The 19830-nt window shown below is 37.5% G+C and overlaps 1 long non-coding RNA gene across 1 annotated transcript; it reads right to left on the bottom strand.

Moving 5' to 3' along the window:
- Positions 1-4214: 4214 nt before the first annotated feature.
- Positions 4215-12848, bottom strand: LOC123870199. Its single transcript, XR_006797026.1, has 3 exons — positions 12788-12848; positions 12188-12192; positions 4215-4224 (listed from the first exon to the last, which is right to left on the bottom strand). It is a non-coding gene; the product is annotated as an uncharacterized LOC123870199 (long non-coding RNA).
- Between the last annotated feature and the right edge of the window lie 6982 nt (positions 12849-19830).

Below are 19830 nucleotides of genomic sequence, written 5' to 3' on the forward strand. Positions count from 1 at the left end.
TGCATTGCAGTATTCCTCGACATGGAGAAGGCGTTCGATCGCGTCTGGCACACCGGGCTCATCTACAAGCTGTCCACGTCTACTATTCCCCGTCGAGTAGTTAAGACTGTGGCCACCTTTTTGCGAGACAGACGTTTTCAAGTGGCGGTTGAAGACGCCCTGTCCACGGAGCGCCCCATCCGAGCCGGTGTGCCTCAGGGAAGCTGCCTGTCGCCCGTCTGCTATGGCAGATACACGGACGACATCCCAGTGGTCGGCGACGCCATGCTGGCGTTGTACGCCGACGACGCTGCATTCATAACAAAGTCGATCAAAGGACCGCACGCGGCGATCAAAATGCAGCGTGCACTGGATGCACTTCCCGCTTGGCTGAATGACTGGAGGCTGAAGGTCAACGTGGCGAAGACTCAGGCGGTATCCTTCGGGCGGACTGCCCCGCCGCCACGGGTATCGCTCTTAGGAGAGACCATCGAGTGGACGCCCTCGGCTAAATACCTGGGGGTGACCATCGATAGGGGACTCAAGATGCGATCCCACGTGAAGAACGTGGTCGCGCAGACGCGCGCCGCACGGGCTCTCTTGCGCCCAGTGCTGGCGTCCCACCTGCATCTCCGTACGAGGCTGTGCGTCTACAAGACGTACGTCCGCACGCGACTCACTTACGCGGCCCCAGCTTGGTACGCGTTACTAAGCGAAACGGACCGCAAGTCGCTGCGGGCGCAGCAGTCGCTAGCGCTCCGCACCATCGCCGGAGCTCCACGCTTCGTACGGAACGCGGTCATCTCCAGGGACCTGCGCATGGAGAGCCTCGACGACCACGTTCGCCGCCTGAGCACCTCGATGTTCGCGCGCGCCGATGGAGCGCAAGCCCAGCACCTGCGGGGCATCGCGCCATACCATCGGCGTCCGCCGGACAAGTTAGGTCTGCCACGTGACCTGACTACCTGAAAAGACACCACTGCTTCCCCGCCGCTGGCTGACGGGCGCTCGCCGGAACATCGCCGGCGGGCTCGACCTCGCCGAGCCGCGGGCGTTAGCCTCACGGACATCCCACGCCGCCGCAGTAACCGATCGCTCGCGAACATCCGCGGGCTCGATCGCACTGCCGTGCGGCCACTACCGGACATGACAATCCGGAATTGACACCCAGACCAGTGGTCCAACCCCGTGCCCCGCCCGCAGTCGCAGGCGGCGTAGCCACCACTGAAGAGGGCCATCGCCCTGACCAGTCACCCCGGGACCCGAAAGGGTCCGCGTGGACGACCTCGAGACGCATTATAAGCTGAAATACTGCCGGTCTCTGTAAATAAGTGTAATAAGTGTGTAATAAATGTGTAATAAGTAAATAAGTGTAGTAGTAACAAGTATATGAGAGTAATTATTAGTGTGTTGAGTGAAGTGATAAAATAAATTAGTGCGATTATACTGATTTGCTCTTCTTATTTAAACCCACTGTTTCAATATATTAGTGAAAACCGTATCTAAATCGAATAAGCTGTTTCTGATATTAGCGTGCACAAACACACAGACAAACAGACAAACAGATAAAAAAAAATTAATTACAATTTCGGGTTCGGCATCGATATAATAACAACCCCTGCTACTTTTTTTTTATATATTTCCATTGTACAGACACCACTTTTCTACAATTTTATTATATGTATAGATCTTCCGAATTAACCCGCATCCATCTTTGACTGCGTCGTTATTTACCAGTAATGAAAGGCTAACTTGAGGTAGACTTTAAAAAAACTTGTATAAACAATGAAAGTTCTAGTATAGGTACTTCAAACTTCACGTGAGTGAATCAGTCAGTCAATCAGTCAGTGAATCAGCGAACAACTATATGGATATTATAAAAGCTTTCCATTGTTTTTGTTATGATTATCGAATTTTATTAATTTTTCCGTGGACCTACCGAACAATTTGAACTTATTTGGAGTTCATATCCGAAGTCAAGGTGACAGCGGTATCAGTTAATGTCAATGTCTCAAGGTAGGTACGAGTACTTAATTAGTTTAGGCTTATTAAGGCTGTTTCACGCTGGACAAAATATAACATGCGAAAATACGGCATGCCACAAATGGAAACATTAATTTAACAGCATGCAGAGCCTATTTTATGCCGAGACAGCATCGTACCTACTGTAGAATTGGTATATTATTACAGTACGACAGTCTACCGACGATCCTTGCTACATTTTACTGCATTGTGGCATGTCGCATTATGTTGCTCTGACGTAAATGAAGCTTTAGTTACAATTTTGATGATATCCGCGACTTCGTTCGCGTGGATGTAAGTTTTTTAAAATCCCGTGGGAACTCTGATTTTCCGGGATAAAAAGTAGCCTGTGTCCTTTGTTTGTCTCCGGAATACAAGATATCTTTTTGTGCCAAGGTGGTCAAAATCGCTTAAACGAATGGACCGTGAAAAGTTGACGGACAGATAGATAGACACACACATTAAATCACTACCTAAATAACCTTATTATAAATGTGATAGTATGTTTGTTTGGTCTCCAAACATGTCGCAATAGAGCAGATCAACGTGACCTAAGCTACTTTTTATCCCGGTAAATCAAAGAGTTTCTACGGACTTTTGAAATCCTAATTCCATCCCAACGAAGTCGCAGGCGTCACTAGTTTATTTATTATAGTAACTAGTATGAATTTTTTTGGTGTTTTGGTGTTAGGGGTGAAATAAAGCTTGCCATCCGCATTTAGTGAAATTATACATGTGAGATCTCACTCGCCATTTCAGTTCTGTATCAACAGTACTGTCATACGTTTCACCTTTTAAATTAGGAACTAAAATCGTAATTTTGACATAACAGTGAGTAGTTGACATATGTTACATACCTATTACTAGAGCTAAAATTTATGCATTACTAGCCGATGCCCGCGACTTCGTCCGCGTGGATTAAGGTTTTTCGAAATCCCGTGGGAACTCTTTGATTTTCCGGGATAAAAAGTAGCCTATGTGCTAATCCAGGATATTATCTATCTCCATTCTAAATTTCAGCCAAATCCGTTCAGTAGTTTTTGCGTGAAGGAGTAACAAACATACACACACACACACACACACACACACACACACACACACACACATACAAACTTTTGCCTTTATAATATTAGTGTGATATCTACTTGCTCTTGGCCATGATCAATGTGATCGTCTGTGCATCTTGCTGTCACTGACAATCGTCAATCAGTTCAATTGCTACGTCTATTAATAGATCCCGGTATATTTGATCTTCAATATGAGCTGATGAAATATGACGACTTATTATTAGCAGAAAATATTAGTGAGTGACTAATAGAACAATTGACGTAAACTCCATTTTATTTGAAAGGCACGTGATTGATGACAGTAAGAGTGGAAACATAATATCAATTTGACTTCAAACCGAGCATCATGGGTTCCTCGAACCAATGGCTGCAAAAATGAATTCAATACTTGCTCATTAATTCCAAGTTTGATTTCAGACGGAGGCTACGCAAACGCGATGACTAACCGACAAATTAGTCTCGGTGCAAATTGGCAGTCAGTAATAAGAACAAAAAAATTGTTATTCGAGTGGTTATTCTAAGATGTTATGTTAGAAGCGCGATGACGTGCGACACCGCACCGCGCCGCTATAGTGGCTGTGGGTTAAAAATTTCTAACAGCTAATACTTGTTATCTATGAAATTTTAAACTGAGTAAGTAGTAATTCCATCATTTGAGGTACGGCCCGTACCATGCAGGGCCAAGGCAAGCACATATTCGTAGTCTATTATAATAATGGTCATCCTTGTGCAAGCCGTTGATCGCTCCGCGAAAAAATTGCTATAGTTTTTAGTCTATTACCTGTATTTGTAAATTCTAGGTTCAAAACTGACTTCGTCTGTGGTGGCGTTTGCTGGCGCGCGTGTTGTGACTTTTTGGAGTGTTTTTTTTTGTTAAAACTGACTGGAAAGCGCTCTAAGGGGGTGCCGTGCGTATGTCGGCGAGCGTCCATACTTGTATAGTTTAGCTAACTTGTTACAAATAACCACAAACTTGACATTGGCTAATCATTGTAAAAGCCAGACGAGAGAGAACAAGGTTCAAAACTTTGCAAGCGTGATATATCGGTATAGCACCATCTAGTTAATATATCTTTGGAACTAGTGATAAACACACTCGAATATCACTTTATCACCGTGAAATTGCCGGCTGCAATTAGGGAATGCCACTAACTCACTGTCAGAACCTTAAGCTTGCATCTGACGAGCAATTTGCGCTTACCATAGTTATGTCAGTATAAATCTCCGGCCTTGAATGATTCACGGGGGATATTAAGTTTGATAGATGTTCTCAACAATATTAGCAGTTGGTAGCATAGATAGAAGAACAGTATCTTGAGCCAAGTTCAATTTAGTGGAGACTGCGGAGTTTCTTGGCGATTCTTCTCAGTAGAAGCTGCTTTCCGAACCGCTGGTAGTCTTGACTTTTTATAAACGGCATGAGTTGGCCTACATGAAATTCAAAGCATTATTCATTTATTTTTATTTATTAAGTACGTGCGTGATCTGCTTTCTAGCAAATTAAGGTCGAATAGATTATAGATTATGTCGTTTAAGTATCTGTATAGACAGTACTTCTTACTGTACGAATTACACACGGTTTTTTAAAATAAATCTGTAATTTCTAGTTTTCCTAATTCAACTTCTGTTCAAGCCTTTATTCGAGTTTTCGCATTTTCCTGTAAACACTTACTACGCTTTCCCATTATGACATAACCACTTATTTAGGTACACAGTAAGAAGCCTGCTAAGTGCAAGTTAGTAAACAGATCAAGATAAATATAATAGAACCCACACGTAATATGTTTACAGAACGTATTAGAATTTAATATTCTGATAACATTATAATTTATAATGGAACTTTTATATATCCTCGTTTCTAACTCGAACCGCTATGATATGGAACGCCTTTCCGGAATGTGTTTTCTCCTCCAATTTTAATATGGACCTTCAATTCAAGAATGAATAGGCATCTTCTACACACGCTCCATCTTAGACTGCATCATCACTTGCCAGCAAGTCTGATTGTAGTCAAGCGCTAGTATATAAATTAAAAAAATAGTTACGCCTACCTACCTAAGGGATATAGACGTGATAGAGTTAAAACGTTTAAAAATTACTAATTTAGTCATTTAGTAAAACCTAATTTATGTGAAAGTTCTTCAGCCGCGTATACCGAGGCTATACTGCATGATGGTAATTTTATGAAATTGACGGAAGTAATTGTGACGGATATGACGTCATCTAGCCGCACCCACCGCCACTTTCAACATGCAACTCTCCTTGAATTTTATCTTTTATTTTAGGTCTTTTTTAGGTCTAGTTACCTAAAAACTTGAAAACGTTTAGCGAATTCGGCTGTAATCGAAATAAACCAACAAAGACCTATTGGTCTTTGTTTATACAAACTTAATATAATATAAGCATAAACAATAAGAAAATATTCTTGCTTTTATACACACTAATGTTGAATGCATACAGGGGCACAATAATATTGTTGTTTTCTTAAACTGGGAAATTTGTTTACAGTCATTTAGAAGGTTCTCGCTAATCAAATAATACGGAAATGTTTTTATTGTAACGGAAAATAAATAGATAGGTATATCTATAGAAAACCTAAGCATTACAAAAGATAACAATTTGGTAAATCCGGCAAGTATATGTAAGTAGTTACCATATTAGGTATAAGTACTTACTTATGAATAATAAATTAGTTACTTAATTTTAAATTCCAATGCTACTAGTGTAATTTATTTAATATAATTAGTGCTTTTATTTCATTTTTAGGGTTCCGTACTAGAAGAATGCCAACGGAACCATACTTACTAAGCCTGTGCTGTCCGTCTGTCTATAATGTCTCTCAGTGGACTGTATTTCAAGAACTGTATCTAATAGGTAAGTACCTAGAAAGTTAAAATTTTCACGCAGTGTGTATTTCTATTGTCGCTATGACAATTAAATATATTAAATTAATTACAAAATTGCCGCCACCATGCATATAAAAAAAAAATATAAAAAAAATTTGCACTATGGTTACGGAACTCTTCGAGTGCGAGTCCGGCTCGTCCTTGACCGGTTTTTCTAGTAATCTTTCGGATTATTATTATTATGGTCGGTAACTTCAACTATGAGTAATTTTTAACAATAGTTACGTAGACACTATCTGGTAGTTCGCCTATTTTACTACCACGATAGTTCTGATAGTGTAATCTCTGTGTTGCTAAAAGTTTGATATTTTAATATATTATGATTTTATTTTATTTATTGTTACGTTTTACAGAAATACGCAATAGATAAATAAATACGCAAAATTAATTAAAAAAACACGCAATAAATAGATCTTGTTACGTACAATAATATTATTGTGTTTGTTAACTATTAAAATAATTTACATAATCAATAATTAAATAATGTACCTAATCAGTTACATAATATAAATCGCAAAACCTATCTGAATTATTCTGACTGCGTAGGTGGTAGGTATATTATGTATAGTGTGAAAAATGCATTCAGAATAATTTGATATGCTGGTAATAATAAAAATTTACTGTTCTGTGGTAATGTTTACCAACAGAAATCACAGTATTTCTGTATATTTATTATACTTAGTACATATAACTACTATGAGGTAATTCAGTTTACCTATGGTGCAAATTGTGCAGCGCACAAGGCCACAGGGTCCCCTAAAGGCGAAAAAATGATCACATCCATCTTCATCATCTTCATCATCAATAATCTCAATGATTATTTTCGACTATGAATGGGTACCTAGGTACTTACCTAATTTTGTATGCATTTCAAAGTTTTTACACGTGCCTAACTGTGAGTAAATGCTAGTAGGTATATAAATTGCATAGTAAAATATTTGCACATCATGATGATCATGATCAAGCTATTTCCGCCCCACTACTGAGTACGGGTCTCCTCTCAGAATGAGAAGGGTTAAGGCCATAGTCTGCCACGCTGGCCCAATGCGGATTGGCAGACTTCACACACCTTTGAGAACATGGAGAACTCTCAGGCATGCAGGTTTCCTCAAGATGTTTTCCTTCACCGTTAAAGCAAGTGATATTTACTGAAAAGTTAGTGGTGCGTGCCCGGGATCGAACCCCCGACCTCCGATTAGGAGGCGGACGTTCTAACCACTAGGTTATCACAGCTTGTATTATGTAAATATTTGCATAATGTTTATATAATACATATTTAAATAATAAATATTTGCATAAGGTTAAAGTCCACCATGCTAATTAATTGCATTGCAGTAGGTACGATGACTAGACCAGCATTCTAAGTAGGTATTTATCCAGATACTCTATGTAACAGGAAATACTAGAAGATTGAACTTTGTACAGAATAATCACTCGAGTCGCGATCTGTGAACAATCCTACACGTGCAGAAAAATTGTAATTTACTGTTTGGCTTTTCTAATTTTTTAAGCATCGCGTTTTTAAGTATTTGGTATTTTTAATAATTAAATCCTATTCATAAATAAGAGATGTTTAATTTTAATTTATATTATATTCCCTAGTAAAATATTATTTTCTCAGCATTAATAAAAAAAACTATTTTCTCAAACCTAACCTTTATAGATTACCTATTTTACATGATGACATAATATTGTAATCCATACCTAATATTATAAATGTTAATGTGTATCTGCCTGTCTGTAAACTTGTGTGTCTATCTGTGTATTTGTCTGGTTGTTACTTTTTCACAGTTGATCTACCAGTTTTCATGAAATGGTACATTAGACAGCTTGCAATCCGGGGAGGGATGCTACTCTTTATGAAATTCACGAAATTATTAAAAACCTAAATATATATATAATATATTTCGCTTTTATATATATAGATTTTCTCCAACCTTTCATAACTAGGTACCTGTTTTATATTATAATATTTTAGATATTTTAAGGTATTTTGCAGCCTATATGCTTGGGGCCTTTAGTAGTACCTATCATTTTCTAAAATAATTATATTAATACTACGGAAATTATCTATGCGGAACACCTATAATTTCAATAGGTAGTTTGAAAATTTTCCTACATTATGTATTTTTCCATACACTGAATAAACTTATCAACAGTGGAGTCACCAATGTTATGAAATTTAGGGTTGTCACTACTTACCGTAATTACTTATGTAATAATAATGTCTGTTTATATTATCTTATTTGATGTAACTGCACATAGCAGCTATTGATTGCGTGCATTATATTATTATAATGGTTTTCTGATAAAGGTACAAGATCCAGGTCAATAAGTGAGGTACTGGTCATAAGAACAGCAGTTCAGATTATGTTACTTAATCATACTTGCGTACTCAACAGAAACACACGTGTAAACTGTAGGTACGACCAGTAGGTACCTACTCGGATAATTTTCTTTCTATTCGATTGTATGACAATTCACATAACAACAAAGACAGAGTTAATTTTTTTTATGCATGTTGGTGCTAACGGCTGTCAAAAGTCAAAGCTGGTTATTCAAAATACACTGTAAGTAGGTACATTGTGCACTTTTTGATTGTCATTTGGAAAATACCAAAATATAAGAGAATAAAATTGATGAAATGGCGATAATTATTAATTAGGTAGGTAAACGTATAAAAGCTATAAGGGTTTTAAACGCGCCGGTCTAGCTTGATAGATTCATCATTTCTCCATGTGAGATCGCACTTCAACGCAAAATGGTGAGTAAAAATAACTGGTAGTTAGAATTTTTTTTTTTTTCAGTTCATCATCATCATGGTCCTTCTCGGTAGGAAAGGCATTTTAAACCAGTAGCGCAATTGGACGATTCAAAAGTAGGTCTACTTGTGAAAGTTTAATTGAATGAAAATATTTTGATTTTGATTTCATCGTTGTTACAGCCTTTTGAGGGGCCGGGCTTGCTCCAGAAGATTCCTTCGTCTCTATCATGAGGATCTCGGATCGCTTGGCGTCTTGGTTAACTCCATCAAACCATCGAAGTTTCTGCTGACCAATGCTTCTACGACCATTCGAATGTGATAAGACTGCTCATAATACCCACGAGTACATACATAGCTTTTAGGGTTTCACACTCGATGGGTACCAACTACCATGATGTCCCACAGCTTAGGTTTTTAGGTTCCGTATCCGAAGCGTACTAAGCCTCCGCTGGCCATCCATCCGTTCGTCTGTCTGTCAGTGGGTTGTATCTCATGAGCCGCAATAAGTAGAGAGTATGTACCTATTTCTATTGCCGCTATAACAACAGTAATAATAGAAAAACCAAGATGGCGAATTTGAAAATGGCCGCCATGCAAATTAAAAAATTAAATAAAACAGAGTGTTATCTGTCTTGTACGATGGTACGGAACCCTTCGTGAATTCGGAATTTCTTTCTTCATCCTTTGTGCTTTTCGCTACAGATTATACGTACCTAATTTTATTTTAATGGATGTAACTCATAAACTGTAATATGTAGACAGAACGGCGCCATTTTAGAAAGTTTCATATTCTAAATTGGCCTGATCGCAAAAACCGGCGAGACCGTACAAATTTTCCACAATTCGATTTATTTTTCCACTTATTTTATTGCCAATTGAGGTAACCCTATAAAACAGGAGAAACACCTAATACCTAAGTCTGGCACGAGGTGACTGCATGGCTATACCCCTGTATCTGTGTGGGTTATATTTATATTACTAGCTATTACATGTGAACACTCTTTGTCCTAGTCATCTAGTCATAATAATAATATCATAACTAAGGTATTAGATAATATCAGAACTATTGAGTGTCAGTGCAATTTTCCACTATCACCACCTACCTATACTATAGGTCCCATCTGTACCTATAGAACTGATAGTCTAGTCTACCATAGTATACATTTTCACATACGAAATCTCTTGTATAATTTTCCTCTAAATTTTGTATGTTAAATTTCAATGAAAGCAAAACACTATATAGGCAAAATGGACGAACAAGCGTAAATTAAAAATTTATAACACCCCCGACAAGTGAAGGTTACAGTAACTAGAAAAGAGCTGATAACTTTCAAATTCATTAGTTTAGGAGCTACGATGTCACAGACAGATACACAGATACACACGTCAAACTTATAACACCCCTCTTTTGGGTTGGGGGTTAAAAATGTGTCTCTTTAAACAAGCTTAAATTTTTATACAATTCTTCAAATAGTACGCGACAGGTCGAGATAGCAATCGGGGTATGAGGCGGGGGGACGCCCCGCACATCCGCACATCACCCTCGTTATCCTGCACCGAGTTAGCGCGGGGGTTGTGCGGCTGTACGGGACGTCCCCACCCCGATTGCCATCTCGACTTGTCGCTTACTGTATATGAGTAGGGCATTATTAATACAGACCGGCCATTATTAATAGTGCCCGGACTTATCAAATTGCCCGTAACATATAGATCTCATATTGCTTTTGCACGTTTGTCCCAATCCCAAGCCTATCTTCCAATAAAAAACCCTGTTTTGAGATTCTTTCTGTTTCATTTACTGTAACATAACATTTAAGGGCTGAAACAAACAAAACTCGTGACGGTATGCGGCAGCGAGACAGTTGTATCATAAGTGGGATTCAGTTTGAATTTTGATTGTTTTAACCACTGATTTTGAAAACGCCAAGGTTTAACTAAGTTTCTTGAATTGACCAAGTCAAGGTCAGCAGTAGCGCCATTTTGATGTTCTTGAATTTTAAAGTGTTCTAAAATTTTAAGATTCTCTGAAATTTCAAGGTGGTATTTCTAAGAGATTGTCGCTACAGTTTAACCTACCTACATATTTTCTATCAGCTGCAAAATCATGAACTTTAACGTGTACGATTTTGACCTCCTCGCGCGCTGTTTGGCTTGGCTTAAAAGTTTCATTAAATATTGTCATAAGAATACTTAGGGCGGGCGGGCGGCGTTCCCCAAAGCTTTTGATTGTTTTGTTTCAATATACTTGACCCACAATATCGTCGGCTCATAGTTTCAGAGCCGACGGGCGACGACTAAAACCAAACAAACAATAATTTTTCATTAACAAAAATACTACCTTCTGATTACACGGACCTCACTACCACCGCTAAAAGAAGTATAGTTTTGACATTTGCATACGAATTGTATGAAAATGTCGTGTATGAAAAATTCAGGACTCTTCTGGTTCTGTACCCGATGGGTGCCGACGGGACTCTATTACTAAACCTCCACTGTCCGTTTGTCTGTCCATCGGTCTGATTTTATTTGTAAGCGGGGTGTATTTCATGAACCGCAATAGGTAGAGAATTGAAATTATCAGTGTGTATTTCTATTGCCACTATAACAACAATAGCCTACTATAAAATAAAGAGGGTTAATTTCAAAATGGCTGCCATGCAAATTAAAAAAATAAAAGTATGTACCTAGATACGTAGTGTTATATCTTGTACGAAGGTACAGGTGTGAGTTTGATTCGCATTTTTTTTTAATGGTTGTGACACCTACCTAGATAGACGGGCAGACAGACTGAATAAAACTAAAGGCTAAAGGTTCTTTGCTTTTCTTTGGAACCCTGAAAAGTCGTGCTATTTTGGTTTAGTAGTGAACAGTTTTATTTATTTACAATTATTAGTGTGCCTAAATTAAAAATTTATAACACCCCCGACAAGTAAAGGTTACAGTAAGTAGAAAAGAGCTGATAACTTTCAAACGGCTGAACCAATTTTCTTGTATTATAGCTAAGAACACTCTCGATCAAGCCACCTTTCAAACAAAAAAAAACTAAATTAAAATCAGTTCATTAGTTTAGTAGCTACGATGCCACACACAGATACTCACGTCAAACTTATAACACACCTCTTTTTGGGTCGGGGGTTAAAAATTGTTCGAAATACTGTTGATCTGCAGCTCTTTTGCTTTCAAGCTCTCGACATTGTTACTGTCTTTCTACATATTTATGTCCTAAGCTCATCCTAAGCCGGAATAATAAAAGCAGACTGCTCTCGATTATACACTATAAGATGCGGAACCGTATACAGCGTACTGAGCTTAATGGATATTTTATTCACGTATGCACCGAATTAGGGCGTTATCACACTAACGAAATCTATACAAATAAATAAAATTGGAGTGTCTGTCTGTAATTTCGAAATAACTACCCCATATTAAGGTCATATGGTTATTTGAACGATACCTTAACTGAATCACACGTTTTTAAAATTTTTGTCTGTCTGTCTGTCTGTCTGTCTATCTGTCTGTATGTCTGTCTGTTTGAAAAGGCTAATCTTGGGAACGGCTGAACAGATTTTGGCGGGATTTTCACAGACAAGTAGAGAATTGACCATGGAGTAACATAGGCTACTTTTTTAACCGACTTTCAAAAAGGGAGTTGTGTTTTTCTACCTATGTAAACCGAAATCTCCGAGATTTCTGAACCGATTTGCGTCATTTCTTTTTTAATCGATAGAGGAACTTTGCGACATTGTTTCATAAAAAATTTGGAGTCCAACTCCTCAATCCTGATGCTGCAGGGGATCTGACCAATCCACGCGGGCGAAGCTGCGGGCATCATTAGTGATACGATTCTCACGAAGCTCACCGTGGAACAACGATACGGAGATTAATTTTCACTCACTCAGTCGCACTCACAGTAGATAATAATATCCTTCCGATAGAATTTCAGCCCCAGTGATCAATATTTTGTCAGAGATTAGCCTTTTGCATGGTAGTTATTACTATAGTTCACAAGTCATGTCTACGAAATACTGATGCACATTCTATTCTCTTACTATCATAGTCCGATGGGATGGTAATCCGACACGACCGGAGATAGATCAGGCTCTGAACCCACGGATTTATGTGTTCTCCATGGAAGACGAGTGAAAGAAACACTGCTAACTTCCTAACTAATGAGAATTTCTTGACAAAACCCAGTGCCTAATTTTGAGATGTAAAATCTTCTACTAAGCACAAGAGCTCCATATTGCTTACACTAGCGGTAAGCTCGCTGCACATTTTTTGCAAGTGTGTTCACAAATCGCAGTACATTCGCACCGTAAATTGCAAGTGTGATAATACCCTTAGCTTACTAAACAATAGCAGCTATGAATAAATAATATTCACTGAATATTATGACCTTTCTAAATAACTATTATACTTATTAATGTTCTTCTAAGCTCTAAAGCTAAGCTGGATAGAAACTGCTTTGAGAAACATATACGTTGTTTATTATTATGAAGCTAAAGTTAATGAATTCATGAATATTAGATATTATTTTGTAACAGACGCTGCACTAGACGAACAGACGATATCAAACGAAATGCAGGGCAGCCGCTGGATTACAGAAATCCAAAATGTAGTATTTTATATCTATGCGCCGGATACAGGCAGCACATCGCACAATACCTTTTTTATTTATTTATTCAAGTACACAAGTTAGCCCTTGACTGCAATCTCACCTGGTGGTAAGTGATCATGCAGTCTAAGATGGAAGCGGGCTAACCAGGAAGGGCTATATTATGGCAGTTTTCATTACACCCATACTCCTCTGGTTTCTACACGGCATCGTACCAGAACGCTAAATCGCTTGGCGGTACGGCTTTGCCAGTAAGTTGGTAACTAACCACGGCCGAAGCCTCCCACCAGACCAGACCAGAAATTTAGAAATTATAAAATTCCAAACCCCTACCGGGAATGGAACCCGGGACTTCCCACTAATAAAACCACTGTGCCAGGGAAGCCGTCAAAAACGAGTCGTGCGGAAGTCTCTACTAGAGACCTTTGTCCAGCTGTGGACGTTTATTGGATGTCGATGGTGATGATAACGGTGGCATTTTCTAATTTCAGTAACGCGGACGAGAATGTTAGAGCTCTGCAGACTACATAATTTTTGAACAATCGATTGTATTATGAGAATGAGTGCGCAAATTCAGCTAAATATGCCAAACTAGAGGATGCCCGCGGCTTCGCCCGTTGGATTCCGGTTTTTTAAATCCCGCAGGAACTCTTTGATTTTCCGGGATAAAAAGTAGCCTATGTCCTGCCCCGGGATGTAGCCCATGTCTGTACCAAATTTCATCAAAATCGGTTCAGCGGTTGGGCCGTGAAAACGTAGCAGACAGACAGACAGACAGACTTTCGCATTTATAATATTAGTATGGATGAATGCTATACTTACCTATAGGTAAATTATGTATCATCGATATCCAGTGATCTGTAGTTTGTAAAGCTTCGGTTTTTCACTACAACTAAGTAGGTATAGGTACTTATATGTATCAAATTCATACTCGCATTTCGACTTCCATTCACTTACTTATTGACTACACATTTGTAGCTCGAGATAAAATTCTCTAGGGAAAAGAACGAACTCGTTTCGGATTTTTCTCTCGAATATGAGTATAACAATACGTGATGGAAGTGTGAATTTCTGATACGCTTGACTTTCCATATAACTATTCGATATTGCAGATTTGCAAAAGCAACATGCTTTATTATAAGTATGTAGTTTCCATATTTTATGGATGGAACTTTATATGTATAAGTATGTATTTTTTTGCAAAATGAGATGTAAGTAGGTACAAAATCCATACTAATATTATAAATGCGAAAGTGTGTCTGTCTGTCTGTCTGTCTGTCTATCTGTCTGTTTGTCTGTCTGTCTGTCTATCTGTCTGTTTGTCTGTCTATCTGTCTGTCTGTATGTCTGTCTGCTACGTTTTCACGGCCCAACCACTGAACCGATTTTAATAAAATTTGGTACAGACTTGGGATACATCCCGGGGAAGGTCACAGGCTACTTTTTATCCCGGAAAATCAAAGGATTTAAAAAAACCGAAATCCACGCGGGCGAAGCCGCGGGCATCCTCTAGTACAAATATAAATTAATAATGAAAAATAACATTTTTTATAACATTCTCAAAATGTTGTCATAGAGAGCTATAAGTATTTGTAAAAAAAAATGTATAACTTTGTGTTTTAGGTATTTCGGTCGGTCGAAAATTAGCTAACCAGTGTGTTGCCCAATGGACTGAGGTTAAAAACAATAGGTACTTTCGATTCAAAGAAACTATTTTATCTGGGTAGTTAGAAAACAACATCGACTCTTGGACTATTTACTTTTTTGACATCATCATACCGTACTCCCTTTGAATATAAAGCTATCATTGTCCTTTACAAAAACTTGCTCCGGGCTATCTGAAGGCTTTTTGTTGTTATATTGTAGAGCAAAATATAACAAAGTGTTTTCTTCACACGCTGGGTAATTTATGCAAAACGTGACTGTGTAGGAGATTTTATTGTACAGAGTTGCTTTAGGAAATATTCTACCAGATTACATTCATACTAGACTCATACATTAAAGCCTTAAAACCTTGATAGCCTATCGCGATAAAGCGTAATAGATCTCTTATGTGGGAGGTCTGAGGTTCGATCCTGGGGCCTGGGCCTCAAACTTTTAGTCACATGCGTTTTTAACCCCCGACCCAAAAAGAGGGGTATTATAAGTTTGACGTGTGTATCTGTGTACCTGTGTATCTGTCTGTAGCATCGTAGCTCCTAAACTAATAAACCGATTTTAATTTAGTTTTTTTTTTTGTTTGAGAGGTGGCTTGGTCGAGAGTGTTCTTAGCCATAATCCAAGAAAATTGGTTCAGCCGTTTGAAAGTTATCAGCTCTTTTCTAGTTATAACTGTAACCTTCACTTGTCGGGGGATGTTATAAATTTTTAATTTACACTTGTAAGCAATTAATTAAATATCACTTGCTTTTACGGTGAAAGAAAACATCTTGGGAAACCTGCATTATTCAGACAGATTTCCCATACAAAAAATTTCAAAGCCTCAAATTTATTCCTCAGTTCCTCAGATAAAAGTGACAATTGAAAAATCAGCCTTTAGTTGAAAAAAAATATTTGATCGATATTTTAGCTCATTGATTGATACACTATGAATGGTAAAAACGAAAAATCGGCCTGATTCGTATTGTTTAAAAGTCAGTCCTCAATAAGTACAAAATATGGGAGGTGCAGTCCGCTTAAAAAATATAAGTAGGACGTCCTACTTTAACGGGGATCTTGAACGGCTTGCCTTCAACCTTGTGCCTAGTAATTGGTCTGTAATTTTAGAATTAGAGGACACCACTTATTCTTCATTTTGCTTTTTACTCTTACTTTTTTTCATCAGAATTTCGAAGTTTGGAAGAAGAAAAACATTAATAGTGACGTTTGTTGCTTAAATTATCATCTGCGTGGTTCAATATAGCCACGCCTCTCAACACAAGCCTATCGTACATTTATTATCTTTTATATAAATAATTTGGACAGTAAGTACAATTAAATGCCTATTTATGCCTATCTACCTACTACGTAATCGTAACGCAGAATTAAATAAGTAGATAATGCCTGAAACGTATTTCACACTCTTTCCAAAAATAGGCATGTAGAAATCTCTGTTTAGTAAAAAGGATTTCCAATGTAAAATTGCTTGTATAGTATGGAATATTATTGTAAATTGAACATCTGAAAAGAGCAACTGCCGAGTTTCTTGTTGGTTCTTCTCGGTAGGAACGGCATTCCGAACCAGTGGTAGATGCTTTTGACGATTCAAAAGAACTTGTAAAAGTCTGATTGAATAAAAATATTTTGAACTTGAATTTGAAAGAAAGAAAAAACGTTTATTTTGAAAGCTGTGCCACACATTACCAGTTACATCTACGGGTTATAACTTTTTGTTACTACAATTTTGGTCTTAAAAATAAAATAAGAAACAAAATATTTATCCAGCAGATTTTTATGAATTCGTGGCGTGTTATGAATATGTTTCCGGCTTAATAATTACTCATACGTACAAGCTATTAATTATAACAATCAATTAATGAAATAATAATTCTATCGTGTATTAACGTCATACAGGGTTAATAGGTGTGACCCATGGAATGACCTGACATCTGATGATCGTGTAAAACAGTTTTTACCCACACATCTTCACTCCTACCTAATTATTATCTTATTCTAAACAATATCTTAATTATTCTTAATGATCTACTATTGACGTTATTTACTTATCTATCTTGTTAGATTAGAATAGGCACCTACCTGCCTGCCATCTTGTTAGTTTTGAGCACATGAGCTATGTGTGATTATACTGACTTGCCACTCCATATACGGAAAAACGGTTTTGACGAAAGGTACAGAGATAGCGTGCACTCCGGAAACGGACCATAGACTAATTTTCTATCCTGAAAAAGCACAAAGTTCTCACGGGATTTTTGAAAATCTTAATCCACGTGGGCGAAGTTGCTGGCATAATCTAGCCAAGTATTAAAATCAAGTATAGTGCGCGACAGGGGTGGGGACACCACGCACAGCTCCCGTCCTAACTTGCTGTGTGTGGGGTGTGTGGGGCGTCCCCCACCTCATGCCCTGTTTGCCATCTCAACCTGTCGCATATTAGATAGATAGATAGATAGAAGTCTTTATTGCACACAAAAACACATGTAAAGGAACACAACACAGAAAAAACAATTGTGTGCAAAGGCGGCCTTATTGCTTAGAGCAATCTCTACCAGGCAACCTGTAACAATCTCTAATAGGCAACCTATTATAGGCAACTACTTATAGGTAAAGGCTTTATTTTGTACAAATACCACTAATTAGTAGAATGTATATAAAAATTAAATTAAAAATTTAAAAAACCCCCGACACATAAACCTCTAAAAAGTAAAAAAATAATAGGTAAGTATGTATGGGCCCTTTAAGAATAGTATAAATAGTAAAGTTTTTATCCAAGCGCTCGTTGCGCCAGGGGACCGCTACCTATTATTGGCGTCACTCAGAAAAGCAGGTATTATTTAAATATTTTTATCGAATTATTGGTATGTCCTCTCAAACCAACACAAAAAACATCAGGTTCAATGTGTAGAGGTTATCCGAGAGTTTTAATCTAAACAAACTAATGCCAAAATAAATAATTTAATTAGAGCGTGATTGCTATCACAACATCTAATTATTCAGTTCACAATACAAAAACCGAAAATATGCGATATCGCTCCGAATCTCAGAAGGAGACTCAACTAAAACCTTCAAAACACCCGTATTTATGCAAGTTCAATCTTGTTGGCCTCCTAGTAACAGATTGTATGACATCGAATGAGCCAAATATCGATTTTACCAAACTACCTTCATCAGCTAAATTAATAATTTTATATTATTTTTGACAACTCAAATCAACTTTTTAAAAATAACCTTACAGTTCGGCCGTCCTGAATTTAACACGCCCTCGTGTTTCTAAATAATCTTGTCATGTCAGTCGCGGGCTTCCTTGCCCTAAGTCAAATCCAAATCATGGGCTATCCTGCCCTCCGTCAAATCATTAAAACCTACCCCTGAACTGCCGAACTCTCAGTTTTAATATCAAGTCAACAATAAATCCAAACGACTAACTTCTCATTCGATGTATACAAAATCTGAACCACTCATTGCAAATTACTTTCCAATTCACAAAAGACTAAATTATTTAAAAAAAAACTAAAAATTTTAATCACCAAATCAAACTCAATAAAAATTTTAATCAAATGTGGGTTGTTTACAAAAAGATACCAAAGCGAAATTAAGACAACGTGAGACACATCCCGCTTCTGAATTATTGGCGTCACTCAGAAAAGCAGGTATTATTTAAATATTTTTATCGAATTATTGGTATGTCCTCTCAAACCAACACAAAAAACATCAGGTTCAATGTGTAGAGGTTATCCGAGAGTTTTAATCTAAACAAACTAATGCCAAAATAAATAATTTAATTAGAGCGTGATTGCTATCACAACATCTAATTATTCAGTTCACAATACAAAAACCGAAAATATGCGATATCGCTCCGAATCTCAGAAGGAGACTCAACTAAAACCTTCAAAACACCCGTATTTATGCAAGTTCAATCTTGTTGGCCTCCTAGTAACAGATTGTATGACATCGAATGAGCCAAATATCGATTTTACCAAACTACCTTCATCAGCTAAATTAATAATTTTATATTATTTTTGACAACTCAAATCAACTTTTTAAAAATAACCTTACACTATGATAAACTATGAAAGTCATCTGTTGTAGGAAGAATAGTTTTTGTTAACTTTAGCGGTCCCCCGACGCAACGAACGCTTGGATAAAAACTTTACTATTTATACTATTCTTAAAGGGCCCATACATACTTACCTATTATTTTTTTACTTTTTAGAGGTTTATGTGTCGGGGGTTTTTTAAATTTTTAATTTAATTTTTATTTCACGCTTTTTAAACTTTTATTCATAAATTACCGTTTATTTGTGCCATTCTAAAACCCAATTTCTATAATAATATAAATCCAATAAGGCAGCTAATATCTCTTCAAAAGTAACATCAATGTTATGTTAATTATACGTTCCATGAAATATTTTTGACCGAACATCACTAAATCAAGAATTATCTGAATGACTCACATAGTTTAACACGACCAAAACGAAATATCTGTTTCTAACATGTCGTTGCTTTAAAAATGTACCCATTTTACGTAGTCGTATAATAGTTCGCTTTTCAAGATATACCTACGATTAAATTGAAATCGACTTTCACCCGATGAATTAATAAGGAATAAAGTGGCTTGTATTTCATTTTGTTTGCTATTGCATGTCAAATTTTTATTTGACATAACTTTCAAAAACCGGTCAAGTGCGAGTCTGCCTCACACATGAAGAGTTCCGTACAAGTTTTTTTTTTATGTAATGACAATTCAGTTGTCGGATTTTTCTGTTTACTTGGGCCACAGGAGTAGAGTGCTTGGCCTATAAGATATTGCTACCTGCCTTT

This window comes from Maniola jurtina, chromosome 12, assembly GCF_905333055.1.
Source record: "Maniola jurtina chromosome 12, ilManJurt1.1, whole genome shotgun sequence".
NCBI classification, from domain to species: Eukaryota; Metazoa; Arthropoda; class Insecta; order Lepidoptera; family Nymphalidae; genus Maniola; species Maniola jurtina.